Source organism: Symphalangus syndactylus, chromosome X, assembly GCF_028878055.3.
Source record: "Symphalangus syndactylus isolate Jambi chromosome X, NHGRI_mSymSyn1-v2.1_pri, whole genome shotgun sequence".
NCBI lineage: Eukaryota > Metazoa > Chordata > Mammalia > Primates > Hylobatidae > Symphalangus > Symphalangus syndactylus.
The window spans coordinates 32,521,614-32,540,836 of NC_072447.2; the positions used below are offsets into that span (position 1 = coordinate 32,521,614).

Sequence of the window (19,223 nt, forward strand, 5' to 3'; positions counted from 1 at the left end):
TTTAACGGGGCATCTTGTATTTTATCTGGCAACCCTAAATCTACGTGAAGTTCTTGGCACATAGCAGGTATCCATTCACTGGCTAGTATTAGTGTCCTTCCTACATAAGAACTCAGTTAAATGGCAGCATGGTACTTTTTTTTTTTGGAGACAGAGTCTTACTCTAGCCCAGGCTGGACTGCAGTGGTACCATCTCAGTTCACTGCAACCTTGACCTCCCGGGTTCAAACGATTCTCCTGCCTCAGCCTCCCGAGTAGGTGGGACTATAGGTGCACGCCACCACTCCCGGCTAATTTTTTTGTATTTTTAGTAGAGATGGGGTTTCACCATGCTGGCCAGGCTGGTCTCGAACTTCTGACCTCAGGTGATCCACCCGCCTCGGCCTCCCAAAGTGCTGGGATTACAGGCGTGAGCCACCGCTCCCAGCGCATGGTACTTTTTAAACTTTTTCTAACTTTCTAGAAAGGTTAGTGTTTGACCAAAAGAGGAATTAACTAAACTGCATGTGACTGCAAGAAATCCTTTACCACTACTCAAAACCAGATCAAAGCAAATGTCCCTAAGCAGAAGGTCGTATTTGTATATATGGGATGGCACATTATAAGGCATCTAATATTACTACTTAATACTAAATTGGACCTATATTAACAGATGTTCAGTTATTGGTTTTTCTCCATCTTCTGAATCTGTACGGATAATTAATTTGTTACTTCCAGTTCACCAGGTCTAAAGAAAATTTAAAAAAATTATTCATTTGAGTCAAAGGTAATGCTGCTGAAATTCCTAGTACAAAGGCTCTGATATGCAGGGATGAAAATGGAGTGATTGCCCCAGGAGTTCTGGATCCACGCGGGTGAAGCTGGAGGTCACAGCACTGTTACTTTGCATCTGGAGGAGGCAGGAGACTCTGTGAAGCCCTCTGTTGTTGCCTCTGACTCCATTTTCCCTCATTGCTAACTCATTGCTCCTACCTGTAAAATTTTCTAATATGCTTCCACTTTCATTTCCTCATCAAATATTCACCGTTATGAAAAAGAAAATCCTATTGGCTTGGTATCAAGTGGCCAAACTGAGCATGCTGCTACATATTGTTACCAGATTCACTACAGGAATAGATTAAATGGATTTTATCCAAAATTTCTACTGCATCTTTCTAATTTGGTGGCTGCTATGACCTCATACACTGCCTATTTTTCGTGCTTTTCCTAACCAGAAGAGACCCTATTTTTCTCCTTTGCTTGTTAAAGTGAAAATTATTATGCAGCTTTCCATAGATTTGTCCCCAACGTCTTTTTTAAAAAAATTATTTTTCTCTATTTTCTAAAAGTAGCATTGGAAATGTTATCTCCTTCAATTTCATCACCTCTTCATCCTCCTTGAAAACCCGATCCATGGTGGGTATTAAGATCTTTACATTTCTACTGGTTGGGCGATGACTTCATTGCTTTCAAGCCAGCTGGAGGATCTTGTGTGGCAGAGCATCGGACCGAAGCGGAGGTGTGGGTCGTTGCTGCTGCTGCTGCTGCTACTGCTGCAACAGCTCTTTGCACGCGCCCAGCTGCTGTGTAAGGAATCCTCAAGCTGCTAGGTCTTTGCGCCTAACTCACCCAAGGGACCGCAAGCTGCTGGATGAGTGTACGTGTGAGTGTGTGTTGTGGGTGTGCATATGTGCGTGTGTGCGTGCACACGCAGCGGCAACAGTTAGGCAGCAGCAGCAATGGACTTCGATATCATTTTTACCAACAACAGAGATAAACCATCCTCCAACCTGTATTTCTCAGCTCCCGCCCCGAGTGTGTTCTCCCCCCTCTTCCCCGACTTCCCCCACCCCAGCCCCCGGCACGGGTCCCTCCGGAGGGAGGGCAGGATAGCTGCGCTGCAGGCAGGATTCCCTCTTTTTTCCGCAGTGACAGGCGGATTCCGGGGCCTCCTCGCCACCCCCTACCCCCGCAGCCACCCCTTTCTCAGTCACGATCTCCCCACCCCACCACCGTCGACCCTCTCCCTGCTTCCCCGCTCTCCCCCCGGCGTCGGCTCCAGGCTCGGGCCCCGCCCCTCTCAGCCTCTCCAGCCCAGGTTGCTAGGGCTTGGCGGGGCAACCAAACCTGGCGTGCCAAGAGTCGCGGCGCGCGCGTGAGCGCGCAGGCGAGCTTGTATAAGGAACCAGCGTTCTTCGGCTTCGGAGACTCGAGCACGAGCGGCGCGAGCCCGTACCCCAGGACAAGCGCTTCCTCCTCATTGGCTCCTACAAGAACGGGGCGGGGTAAAGGCGGGATCAGACAAAACTTGAGGCGCTTTCCCATTGGTCCGAACTGGCCGGTTGGGGCGGGGCAGTTAGCAAAATAGGCTGCGCGTTCGCTTCTGCTAGAGGGCGGGGCCGGAGGTTTCGATTAGTTGTCTCTGCCGCTGGGGAAGGTAAAGCGGCGACGGCGTCTTCAGGAGCTGTGGGGTCCCCTGCTAGAAGTGGGGGACTCGGCGGGGTGAGTAGCCGCGCCGCCACCCGCCCGCCAAGCCTTCTTACCCTTACATCGGCCCCGCGTCCACCCAGCTTCTCCTGAGAGTGGGGACCCACCCGGTCCCCCCGGGCGGACGAGGGAAGGGGCGGCGGCGCCGGTCCCCCCGGAACGGGGCGACGCGGTGAGGACGTCCCAGCCCGGAGTAGCCCCTCCTCAGCGCTCCCCTGCGCCTCTGGAAGGGCTTCCCCCGAGGGGCTGGGGCTGTCTTTTGGGGTGTGGGGAGGCGAAAGGGTGTGAAAGAGGGGCGGTGGGTCGAGCCCGCCCCGCGGGGCTCCCCTCAGCGGCGGGTCTGCGGCGTCCCCGCCCCGCCGCTCCCGCGGCACGAGCTCCCCGGGGCTTGCGGCGAGGTAAGCCCCTTCCCGCCGGCGCCGAGGAGGGGCCTGCGCGCTCGAGCCCCCTGCCCGAGTTCGGAGGGAGTCCGAGACTCGCCAGGGGTCGTCAGTCGCGGCCCTAGCCCTTCTGACCTTGGCTGCCCGCGAGGGTGGGCTAGCGACCCGCCGCCGGCCCCGCGGCTCCGCAACCTCCCCCGAGCAAGTTTCAGGCGATGCTGTGAAGTTCACGGCTGGCATAGTGCGGGGAAGAAGAATGGCCCCTTCTCAGACCTTCATACCCTCTGGACCCTCATAGAAATCGGATTCTGGGATTTGGAACCGTCTCCCAGAACGAACAGGTCCTCCTTGCATTGACACGTTTTGTGCCCACGTTGGGGAAAAAAATAACCTGAGCATATTTCAGTGTAAAGGCAGATCTTCCTTGAGGGTTTTGTTTTTCGCTTCACTTGAGTGTTAAAGAACAGATGCCTGAATAAGAAAAGCCTGACCTTAGTATCTCTACAGTGAGATTAGACGGGTGCTGTGATATTTAAGTAGTTGCAGATCAGTATTCTGTTAGCACAATCTATTTTAATTGGCTGGAATTTAAGCTGATTTTAGAAAGTATTGTTGACACCGAATGATTTCTTTCTGTGCATCTGAATTAGGTTTGAACGTAATGGTTATATAGTTAATGTAAAAGATTACACAAATTAATTTGTCTGAGAGCGTTTGTCTGAAACAGGAGACAGAGATGTGTATAGAACAGGATTATCGTTTGAGGTAACATCTGCTGGAACATTTCCAGCTTGTTTCTTTCTTGCTGTAGGGTTACAAAAAAGACATATTCACCGAGGCTATTCGGAATTACATGTGAGTGACACTTAGATGTAAATTTGTTTTTATGTCCTTCAAGTGTTTTAAAATGTTTTATTCACAAAATGTAAAGAGGCTATATTTACTTGTTCCTGTATCTTAGTGTTGAAGGGGATAGTATGATCTTATGATTAACAATCCAATTAGGGTCCATTAATAATAGATTTTTTAAAAAGGTGTGCTGCTTTTCGAGAATATGATAGGTTGAGTACCTAGCAAGACTTTTAATTTCTTTTTGTTAAAAGTACTATTTTAGGATTGAGAATTTTTGGCGTTGACACTGAAACCAGGAATAAGGAAGCCTGCAGCAGTCTTAGCAGTTTGACACCACCAGTAGGTGTTTCTGTTGACAAATGCAGAGAAGAGAACATTTGGGAAGGAAATCTTTTTTTCGGGGCGGGGGTGGGGGGTGAGGGTGGGTGAGGGGGGAAGGAGCCAGAAGAGAGAAGCTGTAGAGCTGATGCTGCCAGCACTGTATGCTGAGCATTTCACAAGTACAAGGAAACCTAATTAGGGAAAAATTACGTTTGGCTGTATTAAATAATAGAACTCCAAAAGAGGCATACTAAATAAAGTTAACCATTCCAAGAGTGTTAAATAATCTGCCATTTTAGAGTAGTTGGGGGTTCCTCAATTGGAGAAGGTATCAAATCTTTTTGAATTGTCTTGCCTTTTTAACATAGTCAATGCAGCGATTAATTTGCTAGATGTATACATATCAAACAGTTGAGTGTTCCAGTTTTGTTGTTTAGCATATTTCCTAAGCCTAAATTTTTTAAAATCAAAATCTGATATATTTTTTAAAAAATTTGAAATAGAATTCTTTGTCCAGAGAGTATTCCTTTTTTCCTGGCTCAGTCTTAAAATTTATTCATGATTTAGGGGTTTGTGATTGGTATTTTTTTACCCCGTTTTCTCAGGTTTTTGATTTTTACTTATGCAAGTTCCCTAAGTCTGCCTTTGTTTATACCGTAATTTTCTTGGAATTATTTAAATCAGAGTGTGGCATCTATTGTGTCCCCTGGGGTTTTAAAAGGAAAGGCTCCCATTGAAAGAAATTGCAGGGCCGTCTCGCATAGATGGGTAATAGAAGGTTGACTGATTGCGAATCAGTTGTATTCGGTTGCAAATATGCTGCTTGGGGTTAAGGCAGTTTCAGTTAATGGGAACCAGATTTTACATGGTGTTTCTACTTTGAAGGTACAGTATTGTTACATTACAAACTGAAAGACAGGTGGAGAAATTCCTTTAAGTATCACCCCTAGCCTTGTTTCACCACTGTGTCCAGGAATCTGTGAGAGACTCTTAACAATAGCTGCATTGTTGGAAATGACAGCGGCTTCTCTTGCAGAAAGTTAACCTTTCATTATGATTTTCATTTCAATTTACTTTGTAAAAGAAAATTTAGCTTTATCTGAGAAATTGGCTGTAAGAAATTTGTAAAGAGAGCAAGGAAAATAGGTTTTCTTCAACATGTCTGTTAAAATTCACATTCTCTCCCCTTCCGTTTTGATAACTGGTGGTGATCTTTATTTCCTCTAGATATTAGAAGGTATGCTAACACAGCACCCGATTTTTGGTAGTTACTGTGGGGATATGACTTTTTCATGTAATAAATTGGTGTCAAATAATATGAGGCATTTAGGAATAAATTATTGCACATGCATAGATCTAAAACATGAGGGAAATCTTTTAGATAACCCTTAACTTTGGTACAAGAATAGCACAATTTGAAGTGTTAAGTTGCTTTCTAAGTAGAAAAAGCTATTTACTCAGAATTGGGTAATTTTAGATTTTAAAGTTTTTTTTTTTGCAACATCAAATAATTTGGCAACATCAAATTTCTTGATAAAGGAGGAGATACAATCTCACAGATTCTTTATCATCTGATCATGGCATCAGTTGGACTACATTTCAACTTAGGACGATAATGCAATTAAAAGACTACATTTAAACTTTCTGTTTGGAGGTTTTTCTAATTTGCTTTCAATCTCAAGCTCGACGTTAGAAACCTTTTGTTGGTGACGTACAATTTTAGTGTTCAGATTTTAGGTTTTGATCGTTTTTAGAATTTTTTTTATGTGTGTAGAGCAGTACATGGATGACTGAATTAATCAAAGATCTGGCCTCATTTCTCATTCAGGTTTGTACATTTCTTCACACTGAGATACGAGCTTGGGTGATAACTCAACTGATAACATTTAAATATTTCAGATTTGGGAATTAATAGAAATTTATTAGGTTAAAAGGAACTAGCCCATTCAGGTATTTGAAATTGATTGTCAATACTTTGAATTAAGCTCTTAGAAACATTGGTGTTTGAGATAATCCTAATCAGGGTCAAGTTTTGGGTGTGGTCTCTCTTTTGGGCAGTCTTCTCTGTAATAATTATAATACTCCATCTATTGAGCCTTACTGAATGCCAGACACTGTGGCAAATAATTTATTTGCATGAATACATGTGTGTTCTCACAACAGCTCTATGAAGCAGGTCTTCTTACCTCCTGTATACATGTCAAATGGGCTCAGAGAAGTAAAGTACTTTGCTCAGATTACCCAGCTAGTCGTCAGAAGCAGCAAAATTGCTATCCAAACTGGTCTGACTTGAAGCTGTGCTCTTTAAAACCATGCTTTCTGCTTCTCTTTAGGAAACTGATTTCCCAAGCATATTTATTTTTGACACAGGGTCTCACTCTGTTGCCCAGGCTGAAGTGCAGTGATGTGATCACAGCTTGCTGCACCCTTAACCTGGCAGACTCAATCGATCCTCCCACCTCAGCCTCCCTAGTAGCTGGAGACTACAGGCACGTGCTCCCATACCAGGCCAATTTTTCTTTATTTTTAATAGAGGTGGGGGGGTCTCATGATGTTGCTCAGGCTGGTCTTGAACTCCTGGTGTCAAGAGATCCTCCCGCTTTGGCCTCCCAAAGTGCTTAGACTACAGGCATGAGCCACTGCCAGGCCCACCCCAAGGGTATTTTGAGTTCCTACTGTATATCATGCCTGGGGTGGTACTGAAGGTATACATATGCTTCTTGGAGTTCATGGGCTACATTGGCAAGGCTGCTGGACCTTTAGTCACATGGGGGACTGAACTCAAATCCATCAGGACTGCTGGATAGGACAACTGGAAGTGCAGACTTTTCTAACCAGAGGGTCAGACTTTTCTAACAGAGGTTCTGTTTCTTCATAAATGAAGGCTGTACATAATCATGCCAAAAATGAGGTAGTTGTTTCTAATTAGCTGCTTGGTATTTCATGTTTCTGGATATTGCATTATAACTTTTGATGGACTTTGATTAAATTTGCTACACTAATAAAGGCTACGAAGATACTCCTTGAATTCAATTTTGTGGCTTAGATATACCCTTGAAGTAAAATGGCAGCCATTATAATTTGCAGATGGGCACCTCTTGTGTAATTATGACCAGTGAAATAAAATCTGGAGGTAAAGTCTATAGAGATATATTATTATTATTTTGTGTGTGCGTGTGTTATTTTTGAGATGGAGTCTCGCTCTGTTGCCTAGGCTGGAGTGCAATGGCGTGATCTCGGCTCACTGCAACCTCCGTCTCCTGGGTTCAAATGATTCTCCTGTCTCAGCCTCCCAAGTAGCTGGGATTACAGGTGCATGCCGCCATGCCAGCTAATTTTTTTGTATTTTAGTAGAGACGGGGTTTCACTGTGTTGCCCAGGCTGGTCTCGAACTCCTGAGCTCAGATAGTCCACCCATTTCAGCCTCCCAAAGTGCTAGGATTACAGGCATGAGCCACTGCGCCCACCCATTGTTGTGTGCTAATACAGAGGTTGGACTCTGAAAATTTTTCTACGTGAAAGTAGAACTTTCTGCTATTTAAAGCTTCTTGTGATTAAAACAAATTTTCTTTAAATTTTTAATTTTTTTTTCTTTTTTTTTTTGAGATGAGTCCCCTGCTCCGTCGCCCAGGCTGGAGTGCAGTGATGGGATCTCGGCTCGCCACAACCTCCGCCTCCCGGGTTCAAGTGATTCTCTTGCCTTAGCTTCCTGAGTAGCTGGAATTACAGGCACCTGCCACCACGCCTGGCTAAATTTTTTGCATTTTTAGTAGAGATGGAGTTTCACCACGTTGGCCAAGTGGTCTCGATCTCCTGACCTCAGGTGATCCTCCTGCCTCGACCTCCCAAAGTGTTGGGACTACAGGCATGAGCCACCACACCTGGCCGTGATTTTTTTTTTTAAACAAGACCCATCATTAAGAGAACTAAACAGTTATGTGCCCTAAAAGAACACTTAGAAGTCCATGTTAGGAAAAAAGAAGACTTAACATCTTTTTCTGTAATTGATTAAAATCACTTTTGTTACTTATTAAAGTTAGAAAGTGCTGATGAATACTGTAGGGCCTCAGGGCCAGAAATATCTTGGCCAAAGCAGGACCATATTTCTACACAGATGGGACCTGTGTGTTAATTTTGTTGATTTCTTTCTTTCTTTTTTTTTTTTTTGAGACAGAATCTCACTCTGTTGCTCAGGCTGGAGTGCAGTGGCGCGGTCTCGGCTCACTGCAAGCTCTGCCTCCCGGGTTCACGCCATTCTGCCTCAGCCTCCTGAATAGCTGGGACTACAGGCGCCCACCACCACGCCCGGCTAATTTTTTTTTTGTATATTTAGTAGAGACGGGTTTCACCGTGTTAGCCAGGATGGTCTCGATCTCCTGACCTCGTGATCTGCCCACCTCGGCCTCCCAAAGTGCTGGGATTACAAAATTTTGTTGATTTCTTTATAACGTAATGGAGGTGTACTTTACATACCATAAAAGTCACCTTTTTAGTGTATGATTCAATTATTTTTAAGTGAATTTATGGAGTTGGTGTAACTATCATTACAATCCAGTTTTAGAACATTTCCATCACCCCCCAAAATTCTCTCCTGTCAATGAGATTTTTTTAACCCTATTTACCTGCTTCACCTAGACCTCTCTTCTTTTTTTTGAGACAGGGTCTGACTCTGTTGCCCAGGCTGGAGTGCAGTGGTGTGATCTCACCTCACTGCAACTTCCACTTCCTGGGCTCGAGCGATCCTCCCACCTCAGCCTCTTGAGTAGCTGGAACTACAGGCACATGCCACTGCGCCTGGCTAATTTCTTTCTTTTTTTTTTTTTTTTTTTTTTTTTTTTTTTGAGACAGGCTTGCTCTGTCACCCAGGCTGGAGTGCAGTGGTATGATCTCGGCTCACTGCAACCTCTGCCTCCTGGGTTCAAGTGATTCTCCTGCCTCAGCCTCCTGAGTAGCTGGGATTACAGGCATGTCCACCATGCCTGGCTAATTTTTGTGTTTTTAATAGAGACAGGGCTAAAAAAAAAAAAAAAAAAAAAAAAAATAGAGACAGGGTTTCACCATGTTGGCCAGGCTGGTCTTGAACCCCTAACATCAGGTGATCTTCCTGCCTCGGCCTCCCAAAGTGCTAGGATTATAGGCATGAGCCATCATGCCTGGCCCGCCTGGCTAATTTTTGTATTTTTAGTAGAGACAGGATTTCACCATGTTGGCTAGGCTGGTCTCGATCTCCTGGGCTCAAGCGATCTGCCAGCTTCGGCCTCCCAAAGTGCTAGGATTACAGGTGTAAGCTACTGTGCCTGGCCAACCTAGATCTTTTTGTCATCAGACGTTGACAAATGAAATCATGTAGATCTTAAAAGATGTCTTTTTTTTTTTTTTTTTTTTTGAGACAGGATCTCAACTCTTTCACTCAGGCTAGAGTGTAGTGGTGTGATCACGGCTCACTGCAGTCTCCACCTCCCCAGGCTCAAGTGATCCTCCCACCTCAGCCTCCTGAGTAGCTGGGACTACAGGTGCAGGCTGCCATGCCTGGCTAATTTCTTTTGTATTTTGTAGAGATGGGTTCTCACAGTTTTGCTCAGGCTGGTCTTGAACTCCTGGGCTCAAGCCATTCCCCTACTTTGACCTCCCAAAGTGGTGGGATTACAGGCATAAACCACTGTGCCTGGCCTAAAAGATGTCCTTAAAAAATATCTTCTGGAGGCCAGGCGTGGGTGGCTCATGCCTGTAATCCCAGCACTTTGGGAGGCCAAGGCGGGTGGATCATTTGAGGTCAGGAGTTTGAGACCAGCCTGGCCAACATGGTGAAACCCCGTCTCTACAAAAAATACAAAAATCAGCTGAGTGCAGTGGTGTGCACCTGTAGGCCCAACCTCCTGGGAGGCTGAGGTGGGAGGATGGCTTGAGCCTGGGAGGCAGAGGTTGCAGTGAGCCAAGATTGTATCACTGCACTCCAGCCTGGGTAACAGGAGTGAAACCGTGTCTCAAAAAAGAAAAGAAAAGAAATACACTTCTCGGCCAGGCATGGTGGCTCACGCCTGTAATCCCTAGCACTTTGGGAGGCCGAGGCAGGTGGATCACCTGAGGTCAGGAGTTCGAGACCAGCCTGACCAACATGGAGAAACCATCTCTACTAAAAATATAAAATTAGCCAGGTGTGGTGGCGCATGTCTGTAATCCCAGCTACTTGGGAGCCTGAGGCAGGAGAATTGCTTGAACCCGGGAGGTGGAGGTTGTGGTGAGCTGAGATTGCGCTAATTGCACTCCAGCCTGGGCAAAAAGAGCGAGACTCCGTTTAAATTAAAAAAAAAAAAAAAAAAAAAAAAATTTCACACACAGTATCATTTCATAATGCTTTTTGTATTTTCAAAAGTTCTTGCCTAAGCATAACGTAGCAGAATTTAAAGGATCATAACTGCAAATGATATAAATTACCTTGTGTTTGTGGCTTAAATTTTATTTTCATTTGATCTTTTTTAAACGAGCAAATAAAATACAACATTCTTGGTGATATGTTGGGAATGCAGGGAAAATAAATGAAGGTAAAAGTAATGTAATTATTGTGCAAGAAAAAGTTACTTTCAAATGTAAGAGCAGAGGGAAACAATTGGTTTTCTTGATTTTAAGCTAATGACATTGTGCATTTTGTTGTTTGGACCTCTAATCTCCCTTGACAGATCCATGCCTAATGCGCATGTCATAGAGCAGGCTTCATCAAATTGAGATATTTAGACACTTTGTCTACTTCAGACTGGATTGTGATGGGATTTGCTAACAGCTTAACATGCAAGGTACTGTAACTGCCTTTTCCTGCCTGCATCATTTTCTTCTTAGTTACCTTCTAGGGTGGGCTGGGGAGTAAGGCCAGCTTGGGGGAACGGGAAGTCTCATCAGCACAGGCTGATCCCCACTTGTGCAGGTTTCCCCCTTTGCTCAGTGTATTGCTTGTGTAGATGGACACTGCGTAGGGATGTTATTTTTTTGGGTACATATAGGAGAGGAATGTAATGGTTTGGTTAGAAGTAAAGTGTTTTGGAAAATGTATCTAATTTTCTTTGCTTTTAGGTGAACATTTCTCTATGGAAAGTGATCCTTATATGTACCAGGCAGGTAAATCAGTAACTCCTTGTGTGGTTGGTTGTGTCTGGATTTTTAATGGCAAACAGGTTAGACACACGGCACTGGTCTGATATTAATAGTTTACTGTCAGTTCAATCATAACTGGTTCGAAATAGGCATAGGTAACATGAAGTGCTAGTGTAACTTGATTTTGATAGTAAGAACACTTTGGTTTCTGGAAATTAACAAGACATATATAAATAATATATATTGTTTAAAAAGATTACCTTACGTTATTTTAGGTAAGTTGCAATTTTAGATATCAGTTTTAGATTTTGTATTATGGGTCAGGCACGGTGGCTCATGCCTGTAATCCCAGCACTTTGGGAGGCCGAGGTGGGCGGATCCCTTGAGGTCAGGAGTTCCAGACCAGCCTGGACAACAAGGTGAAACCCTGTCTCTACAAAAAATACAAAAATTAGCTGGGCGTGGTGGCACGCACCTGTAATCCCAGCTACTCAGGAGGCTGAGTCGGGAGAGTCCCATGAACCTGGGAGGCAGGGGTTGCAGTGAGCCAAGGTCACACCACTATACTCCAGCCTGGGCCACAGGGTGAGACTCTATCTCAAAAAAAAAAAAAAAAAAGATTTTGTATTATGTTTAAAGATTAGGTTCTTGGAAGTATGAGATTGTATTTTGATAATTAAAGTAAACATATACAGTCTCATGAGGAAGATATGACAGATTAAAAAAAGGTGGTAAGTAATAGTTGAAGAACAACTTACTGACCCGGATTTACCTGATTACCCTGACATTGCTGATTTTAGAAACTAATTTCCTGATGAGTAGAATCCTTCAAAGATTATCAGAGGCTGGGTCAGATGTGACATATCCTAGAATTTATCCACACCCTCAGACACACACGCCACCAAGGTTTGTCAGCCGCTTATGGGATATATTAACTTTAATTGCTAGTAATCATTATTCCTGATATGACTACTAAATTCAAGTTTAGCAATGCAAATGAAAAGAAACAGTTTGATTTTAATTGTACTTACTGAAAATAGTTGGGGTAGACAAAAGCTAATTTTGTGCAAATAATTATTTTATACTTTATCAATTATATATTTCTCAAATAATCTGTCCTACATCCTGAGGATCTGTCCTTCATTCATTTAACAAATATTACTTAATGAGTATGTACTGTGTGCCAGACTTTGCTGGAGACTGCATGGAGTGATAAAATGTAAGTAGGCCCTTCCCTCAAAGAATTAATTAATTTTTGAGACAGAATCTCACTCTGTCGCCCAGGCTGGAGTGCAGTGGTGTGATCTTGGTTCACTGCCACCTCCACCTCCTGGGTTCAAGCGATTTTTGTGCTTCAGCCTCCCAAGTAGCTGGGACTACAGGTGCGTCGTGCCTCCGCACCTGGCTAATTTTTGTATTTTCAGTAGAGACGGGGTTTCACTATGTTGGCCAGGCTGATTTCGAACTCCTGACCTCAAGGGATCCACCCACCTTGGCCTCCCAAAGTGCCAGGATTACAGGTGTGAGCCACCAAGCCCGTCCAAAGAATTTAGTCTTGAGATGGAGGCAGAGGAGAACTACAGAACACTATGGGAGTGTACTTGACCCTTGAACAACGTAGGGGTTGGGGTGCTGACCTTTATGCAGTCAAAAATCCAAGTATAATTTTTGACCCCCCAAAAACTTAACTACTAAAATGGCCTACTGTTGACTGGAAGCTTTACTGGTAATATAAATAGTCAATTAACACATTGTTTTGTATGTTATATGTATTATGTAGTATATTCCCACAGTAAAGTAAGCCAGAGAAGAAAATGTTACTAAAATCATAGGAAGAGAAAAGATACTTACTATTCATTAAGAGGAAGTGGATCATTATAAATGTGCTCATCGTCTTCACATTGAGTAGGCTGAGGAGGAAGAGGAGGGGTTGTCTTGCTGTCTCAGCAGGGGCAGAGGTGGAAGAGGTGGAGAAGGTGGAAGGGGAGGTAGGAGAGGCAGGCACACTCAGTGTAATTTATATTGAAAAAAAATCTGGGTATAAGTGGATCCATGCAGTTCAAACCTGTGTTGTTCAAGGGTCAACTGTATGTAACAGAGTAGGGTTGGAGAGTCTGTCCTTGGGGGAAGAGGTGGGAAGGTGGCCCTGAGGAAGTAACATTTCAGTGAGACCCGAAGAATGAGAAGGACCTGGTCTAGTTGGGGAAATAAGTTTTCCAGACAGAAGGTGCAAATGTGATGAGGCAAGGTGAGAGAGCTGGGGTTTTTGCACAACAGAACCTTTTAAAGAACTGAAAGAGGGCCGGGCGTGGTGGCTCACGCCTGTAGTCCCAGCACTTTGGGAGGCTGAGGCAGGCAGATCACTTGAGCCCAGGGGTTCGAGACCAGCCTGGGCAACATGGCAAAACCCCATTTCCACAAAAACGCAAAATTAGCCAAGTGTGGTGGTATGTGCCTGTAGTCCCAGCTACTCCCAGAGAGTAAGCTGGGAGGATTGCTTGAGCCCAGGAGCTGGAGGCTGTAGTGAGCCGTGATTATGCCACTGCACTCCAGCCTGGGTGACAGCGAGACTCTTGACCAAAAAAAAAAACAAAAAAACAAACAAACAAAAAAAAAAAACTGAAAGAAATCTAAAACGACCAGAAAATAGAGAAACAGGCATTGAAGCAGAAGTTGGCAACAGGGGCCAGGTCTTGAAAAGGCTTAGTAGGCCATTTTGCTGGGTTTTTGAACTTGCCCTAAGTCTCCTGGGAAACGGTTGAAGATTTTAAGCAGGGGTGTGACATGAAATGAAATGCTACAAAACCCAAGAATTTTAGTTCAATGGAACCTTGCTAATTTACCAGAAAGGTCATAATCTCTGCAAGGTAAAATATTCTTCCCTTGTTTCATTAAAATTTTTGTAACTCCTTTCTTGATTGATTGTCGTCTGCGGTACTCCTTTCATTGTTTTTGTAGAAATTCCCTTTAATTTTCTAAAGGTACGTTTTCTTTTATCCCTCACTGTTCTGTTAACCTTATATAGGAATGTCATTTCTATTTATAACTGAATTAGAATATTTTTTCTAACAGCTTTAGCTCTCTTCCATATTTAAACTTAAAATTCTTTGCTGTTTTTTTCCCTCCAGACACCTTTAATCTGCTCAAAGTATTTAATGTTTTAACGAAATGTTTCATTACATTTGCTTTATTCTTTTGTTCTTCCAAATACAGTGTCTTAGATCTAGTTTAATATTTCTCAGCATTTATGCTATTTCATGTTTTATGAAATCACATGTGAGCACCCAGAATGTTTTTAGAAAATTTTGTTACTATTGTATAGGAGCACTACTCTTCATCAAGAGCACCATTTTCAAATCTGGTTCACATTCTGTGGCCTTACCTTTTACACCTTTAAATTGGTCTCTGTTAAACATTTTATGTTCAGGTGGGTTTATGTATATATAAGTGCTATAAAGGTGTTATTTTTTATATCCTGATTATATAATCAGGATATAAAAAAAGATTATATCTTTCTCCGACAATAAATGCCCCTACATGCTGAATTCTTTTTAGGAAATCTTTGCCATACTAAGTTTGTGATTGCCTTGGTGATTCTGTGAGCATTCATTCAAGTCTTTCTTGGTGTAAAGTTGTTAGTTTATGCCTGTAAACAATGCTATTGCCCACTGCTCCTCTCCACATATGCAAAGAATAACTGCAGCATCACCTCCTTCAAATATTTCCTTTGAAATCTACATATTGATTCAGCCTTGAATTGAGTTCGCTTTTGCCATGAGTTATTTTCTTTCTTTCTTTTCTTTTTTTTTTTTTTTTTTTGAGACAGAGTCTTGCTCTCTCACCCATGCTGGAGTGCAATGGTGCAATCTCGGCTCACTGCAACCTCCGCCTCCCAAGTTCAAGTGATTCTCCTGCCTTAGCGTCCCGAGTAGCTGAGATTACAGGCATGTGCCCCCATGCCCGGCTAATTTTTGTATTTTTAGTAAAGACGGGGTTTCACCATATTGGCCAGGCTGGTCTCAAACTCCTGACCTCATGATCTGCCTGCCTTGGCCTCCCAAAGTGCTGGGATTGCAGGCGTGAGCCACCATGCCTGGCCTGAAGAGGTACACTTAACAGGCACTTAAGGGGACTGCGAAAGGAAATGATTCTTGAGTGCTTGTGAAGAGTCTTAAAGGAAGTCCAGAATGTCAGGTGCAGGTAAAGGGCTTACAGGCAGAGGGTGCATTAAAAGACAAGGATCTGGCTGGCCGAGGTGGCTCATGCCTGTAATTCCAGCACTTTGGGAGGCTGAGGCAGGTGGATCACGAGGTCAGGAGTTCAAGACGAGCCTGGCCAACATGGTGAAACCCCCGTCTCTACTAAAAATACAAAAATTAGCCGTGCGTGGTGGCGTGTGCCTGTAATCCCAGCTACTCAGGAGGCTGAGGCAGGAGAATCTCTTGAACCCAGGAGGTGGAGGTTGCAGTGAGCCAAGATTGCATCACTGCACTCCAGCCTGAGGGACAGAGCGAACCTCCATCTCCAAAAAAAAAAAAAAAAAAAAGACAAGGATCTAAGGATAGGCATATAAAGCTGGGAGAATTGCAAGAAGTAATGTTTATTTATGTATTACATGCTTTGCTTTGATGCTTGTACCCTAGCTACATCCCAGAATCTTTTCTACTGTAAGCTCTGTGGAGGCATGGAGTGTTGACTGTTGTACCCTTAGTATGTGGCACATTGCCTTGCATATAGGAAGTGCTCAATAAACACTTCCCTTATCAAAGGTGCCCCTTTTTGCCCCCCTGCCCCCCACCATTTCCTCATGTCTGTATCTTCTTCCTTGTGCAGTGGTATATCAGGTGCCTATCTAGTGGACCCTCCTCTCTGCTCACCCTATAGACATGCCTGTCCTGTGTCTAGTTACCTGTGTAAGATATGTAATTGTTATAATTGGATCCACACTGGTAAATGAGTAGGTGCTAATAGCTCTCTGTGGGGCTCCAGAATCTTTTCTACCAACATTTACAGTATAGCAGATGAAGGGGAGCCAAAGATGACAACTACCAGAGTGACATCTCTGAGTTTTTTTTCATGATTTATTGCGTGAATTCATTGAAATGCTGAGTTCTATTCCATAATAGGTGTGTGTGTGTGTGTGTGTGTGTGTGTGTGTGTATGTTTATCTACATTGTACAATACAGGCATACTTTGGAGATAGTTTTGGTTTTAGACCACCACAATAAAGCAAATATTGCCATAAAGCAAGTCACACAAATTTTGTGGTTACTGAGTGCATATAAAAGCTTTGTTGGCTGGGCGTGGTGGCTCACGCTATATCCCAGCACTTTGGGAGGCCAAGGCGGGCAGATCACCAGAGGTCAGGAGTTCGAGATCAGCCTGGCTAACATGGTGAAACCCCGTCTCTACTAAATATACAAAATTAGCTGGGTGTGGTGGCTCGCGCCTGTAATCCCAGCTACTCGGGAGGCTGAAGCAGGAGAATCACTTGAAGCCAGGAGGTGGAGGTTGCAGTGAGCTGGGATTGCACCACTGCACTCCAGTCTGGGCGATAGAGTGAGACTCGGTCTCCAAAAAAAAAAAAAAAAAAAAAAGCTTTGTTTACACTATAGTCTATTAAGTGTGCAATAACATTATGTCTAAAAAAAAAAGCACATGCTTTAATTAAAAATAATTTATTGCCAAAAAATGCTAGCAATCATTTGACCCTTCAGTGACCCATAACCTTTTTGCTGGTGGTGGGTTTTGCCTTAGTATTGATGGTGACTGACTGATCAGGATGGTGGTTGCTGAAGGTTGGGGGATCTGTGGCAGTTCCTTAAAATAGGACAGCAATGAAGTTTGCCATATCTGTTGACTGCTCCTTTCATTGTAGGTTTCTCTGTAGCATACGATGCTGTTTGATAGCGTTTTACCCACATTAGAGCTACTTCTCCAAGCCTGCTGCTGCTTTATCAACTAAGTTTATAGATAGTCTATTTTTGAAATAGTCATTTCAAAAATGTTTAAGGCATCTTTACCAGTAGATTTCATCTCAGAAAAACAGTTCCTTTGTTCTTCCATAAGCAGCAACTCCTTTGTCCATTCTTGTTTTATCATGAGATCACAGCAATTCAGTCATATCTTCAGGCTCCTCTTGCCTTGGCCTCCCAAAGTGGTAGGATTGTAGGTGTGAGCCACCGCACCTGGCCATATCATATTTTTTTTTGTTTTTTGGTTTTTTTTAGACGGAGTTTTGCTCCTGTTGCCCAGGCTGTAGCACAATGGCACTATCTTGGCTCACTGCAACCCCTGCCTCCCGGGTTCAAGCGATTCTCCTGCCTCAGCCTCCCAAGTAGCTGGGATTACAGGCATGTGCCACCACACCTAGCTAATAAGACCAAGAGTTTGGAATGAATTACTCCTTAACTGTCAGCCCCTCTTCCATGTTAATGTTATTTATGTGTTAGTTTGCCTTATTTAAGCCACCTTACACCAATAAAAATAGTGAATATTTACTCATGTGTTTTTCAGGTTTCTTTGCTTACCATTCTTTCTTCACTCTATTTCTTCAGTTTCTTCCTTCTTTATTAAAAAATGTTCTTAATTATTTCAGTAAGGGCCCCTTAATAGTAAATTTGGTTTTGGTGTTTGTGAAAGTGTACTTTTTCTCTTGAATGATTGTTGAGCTGGGTCCAGAATTTTGGGTTAATTACTTTCCCCGAGTACTTTGATGTTATTCTCTTGTGTTTTGACAAATGTGAATTTTTTTTAACTTTTAAGTTTGGGGCTACATGTGAAGTTTTGTGACATAGGTAAACACATGTCACAGGGGTTTGTTGTACATATTATTTCATCATCCAGGTAATAAGCCCAGTATCTAGTAGTTATCTTTTCTGCTCATCTCCTTCCTCTTACCCTTTCCCTCAAGTAGAGGGGGATAGTTAATGTTATTCTCTTGTGTTTTGACAGATTTTTAAATTTTAACTTTTATTTTAGGTTTTGGGGCACACCTGAAGGTTTGTTACATAGGTAAACACATGTCATAGGGGTTTGTTGTACAGATTATTTCATCACCCAGGTATTAAGCCCAGTACCCAATAGTCATTTTTTTCTGCTCCTCTCCCTCCTCCCATCCTCCACCCTCAGGTAGACCCCAATGTCTGTTGTTTCCTTGTGTTCATAAGTTCTTATCATTTAGCTCCCATTAATTTTTAATTTTTTGGTGGAGATGGGTCTAGGCTGGTCTGGAACTCCTGGCTTCAAGTGATCCTCCTCAGCCTCCCAAAGAGCTGGGATTACAGGTGTGAACCACTGCACCTGGCCTAGTTTTGTTTGCTAATGAGAAGTCAACAGTCAGTTTAGTTGTAATTTCGTTGTAGGTAGGTAATTCTTTCTCCTCTTGAGCTACTTTTAAGATCTTTTCCTTGTTTATTTATTTTTTATTTACAGTACTTTTGAGTTGCTGTTTATTTCCTTGTTTTTTTGATCTTCAGGGTTTTTTTTTTTTTTTGCGGTATCTCTAGGTGTGGATTTCTTTTATGTATCCTGCTTTTATTTGATGTATTCCATTAGTCTGAGGACCCCTGATGTCTTCAGCTGTGGGAGAAAATCTTAGCCATTATCTTTTAAAATAGTTTCGTCTCCATTTTCCATTTATGGAACCATTATTTAGATATGTTTTGGGATTTTTCATCACATCCTTCATGTTGTTTAAGTTTTCTTTAATTTACATTTCTATCTCTTCTGGCTAATTTCTTGACATCTATCATACGATTCACTAATTTCCTCTTTAGCTGTGCAGTTAATTTGTTAACTTATTGAGGGTTTCACTAAAAACATTTGGCTATATATAAATAGTCAAATATATAAATATTGATGTTTATACAAATACAAATATATATGTGTGTACAAACATATATATACATGTTTTAAAGATGGGATCTTGCTGGGCACGGTGGCTCACGCCTGTAATTCCAGCACTTTGGGAGGCCGAGGCGGGTGGATCACCTGAGGTCGGGAGTTCGAGACCAGCCTGACCAATATGGAGAAACCCTGTCTCTACTAAAAATACAAAATTAGCCAGGCATGGTGGTGCATGCCTGTAATCCCAGCTACTTGGGAGGCTGAGGCAGG

At 43.1% G+C, this 19,223-nt stretch overlaps 1 protein-coding gene across 1 annotated transcript in view; it reads left to right on the forward strand.

The window, feature by feature from the left end:
* The first annotated feature begins 2,392 nt into the window (after positions 1–2,392).
* CDKL5 (cyclin dependent kinase like 5) overlaps positions 2,393–19,223 on the forward strand; it is a 233,767-nt gene continuing 216,936 nt past the window's right edge. Inside the window, exon 1 of the mRNA XM_055269087.2 lies at positions 2,393–2,481. The gene's annotated coding sequence lies outside the window, so the exon portion shown is untranslated. The remainder of the gene's footprint in view (positions 2,482–19,223) is intronic.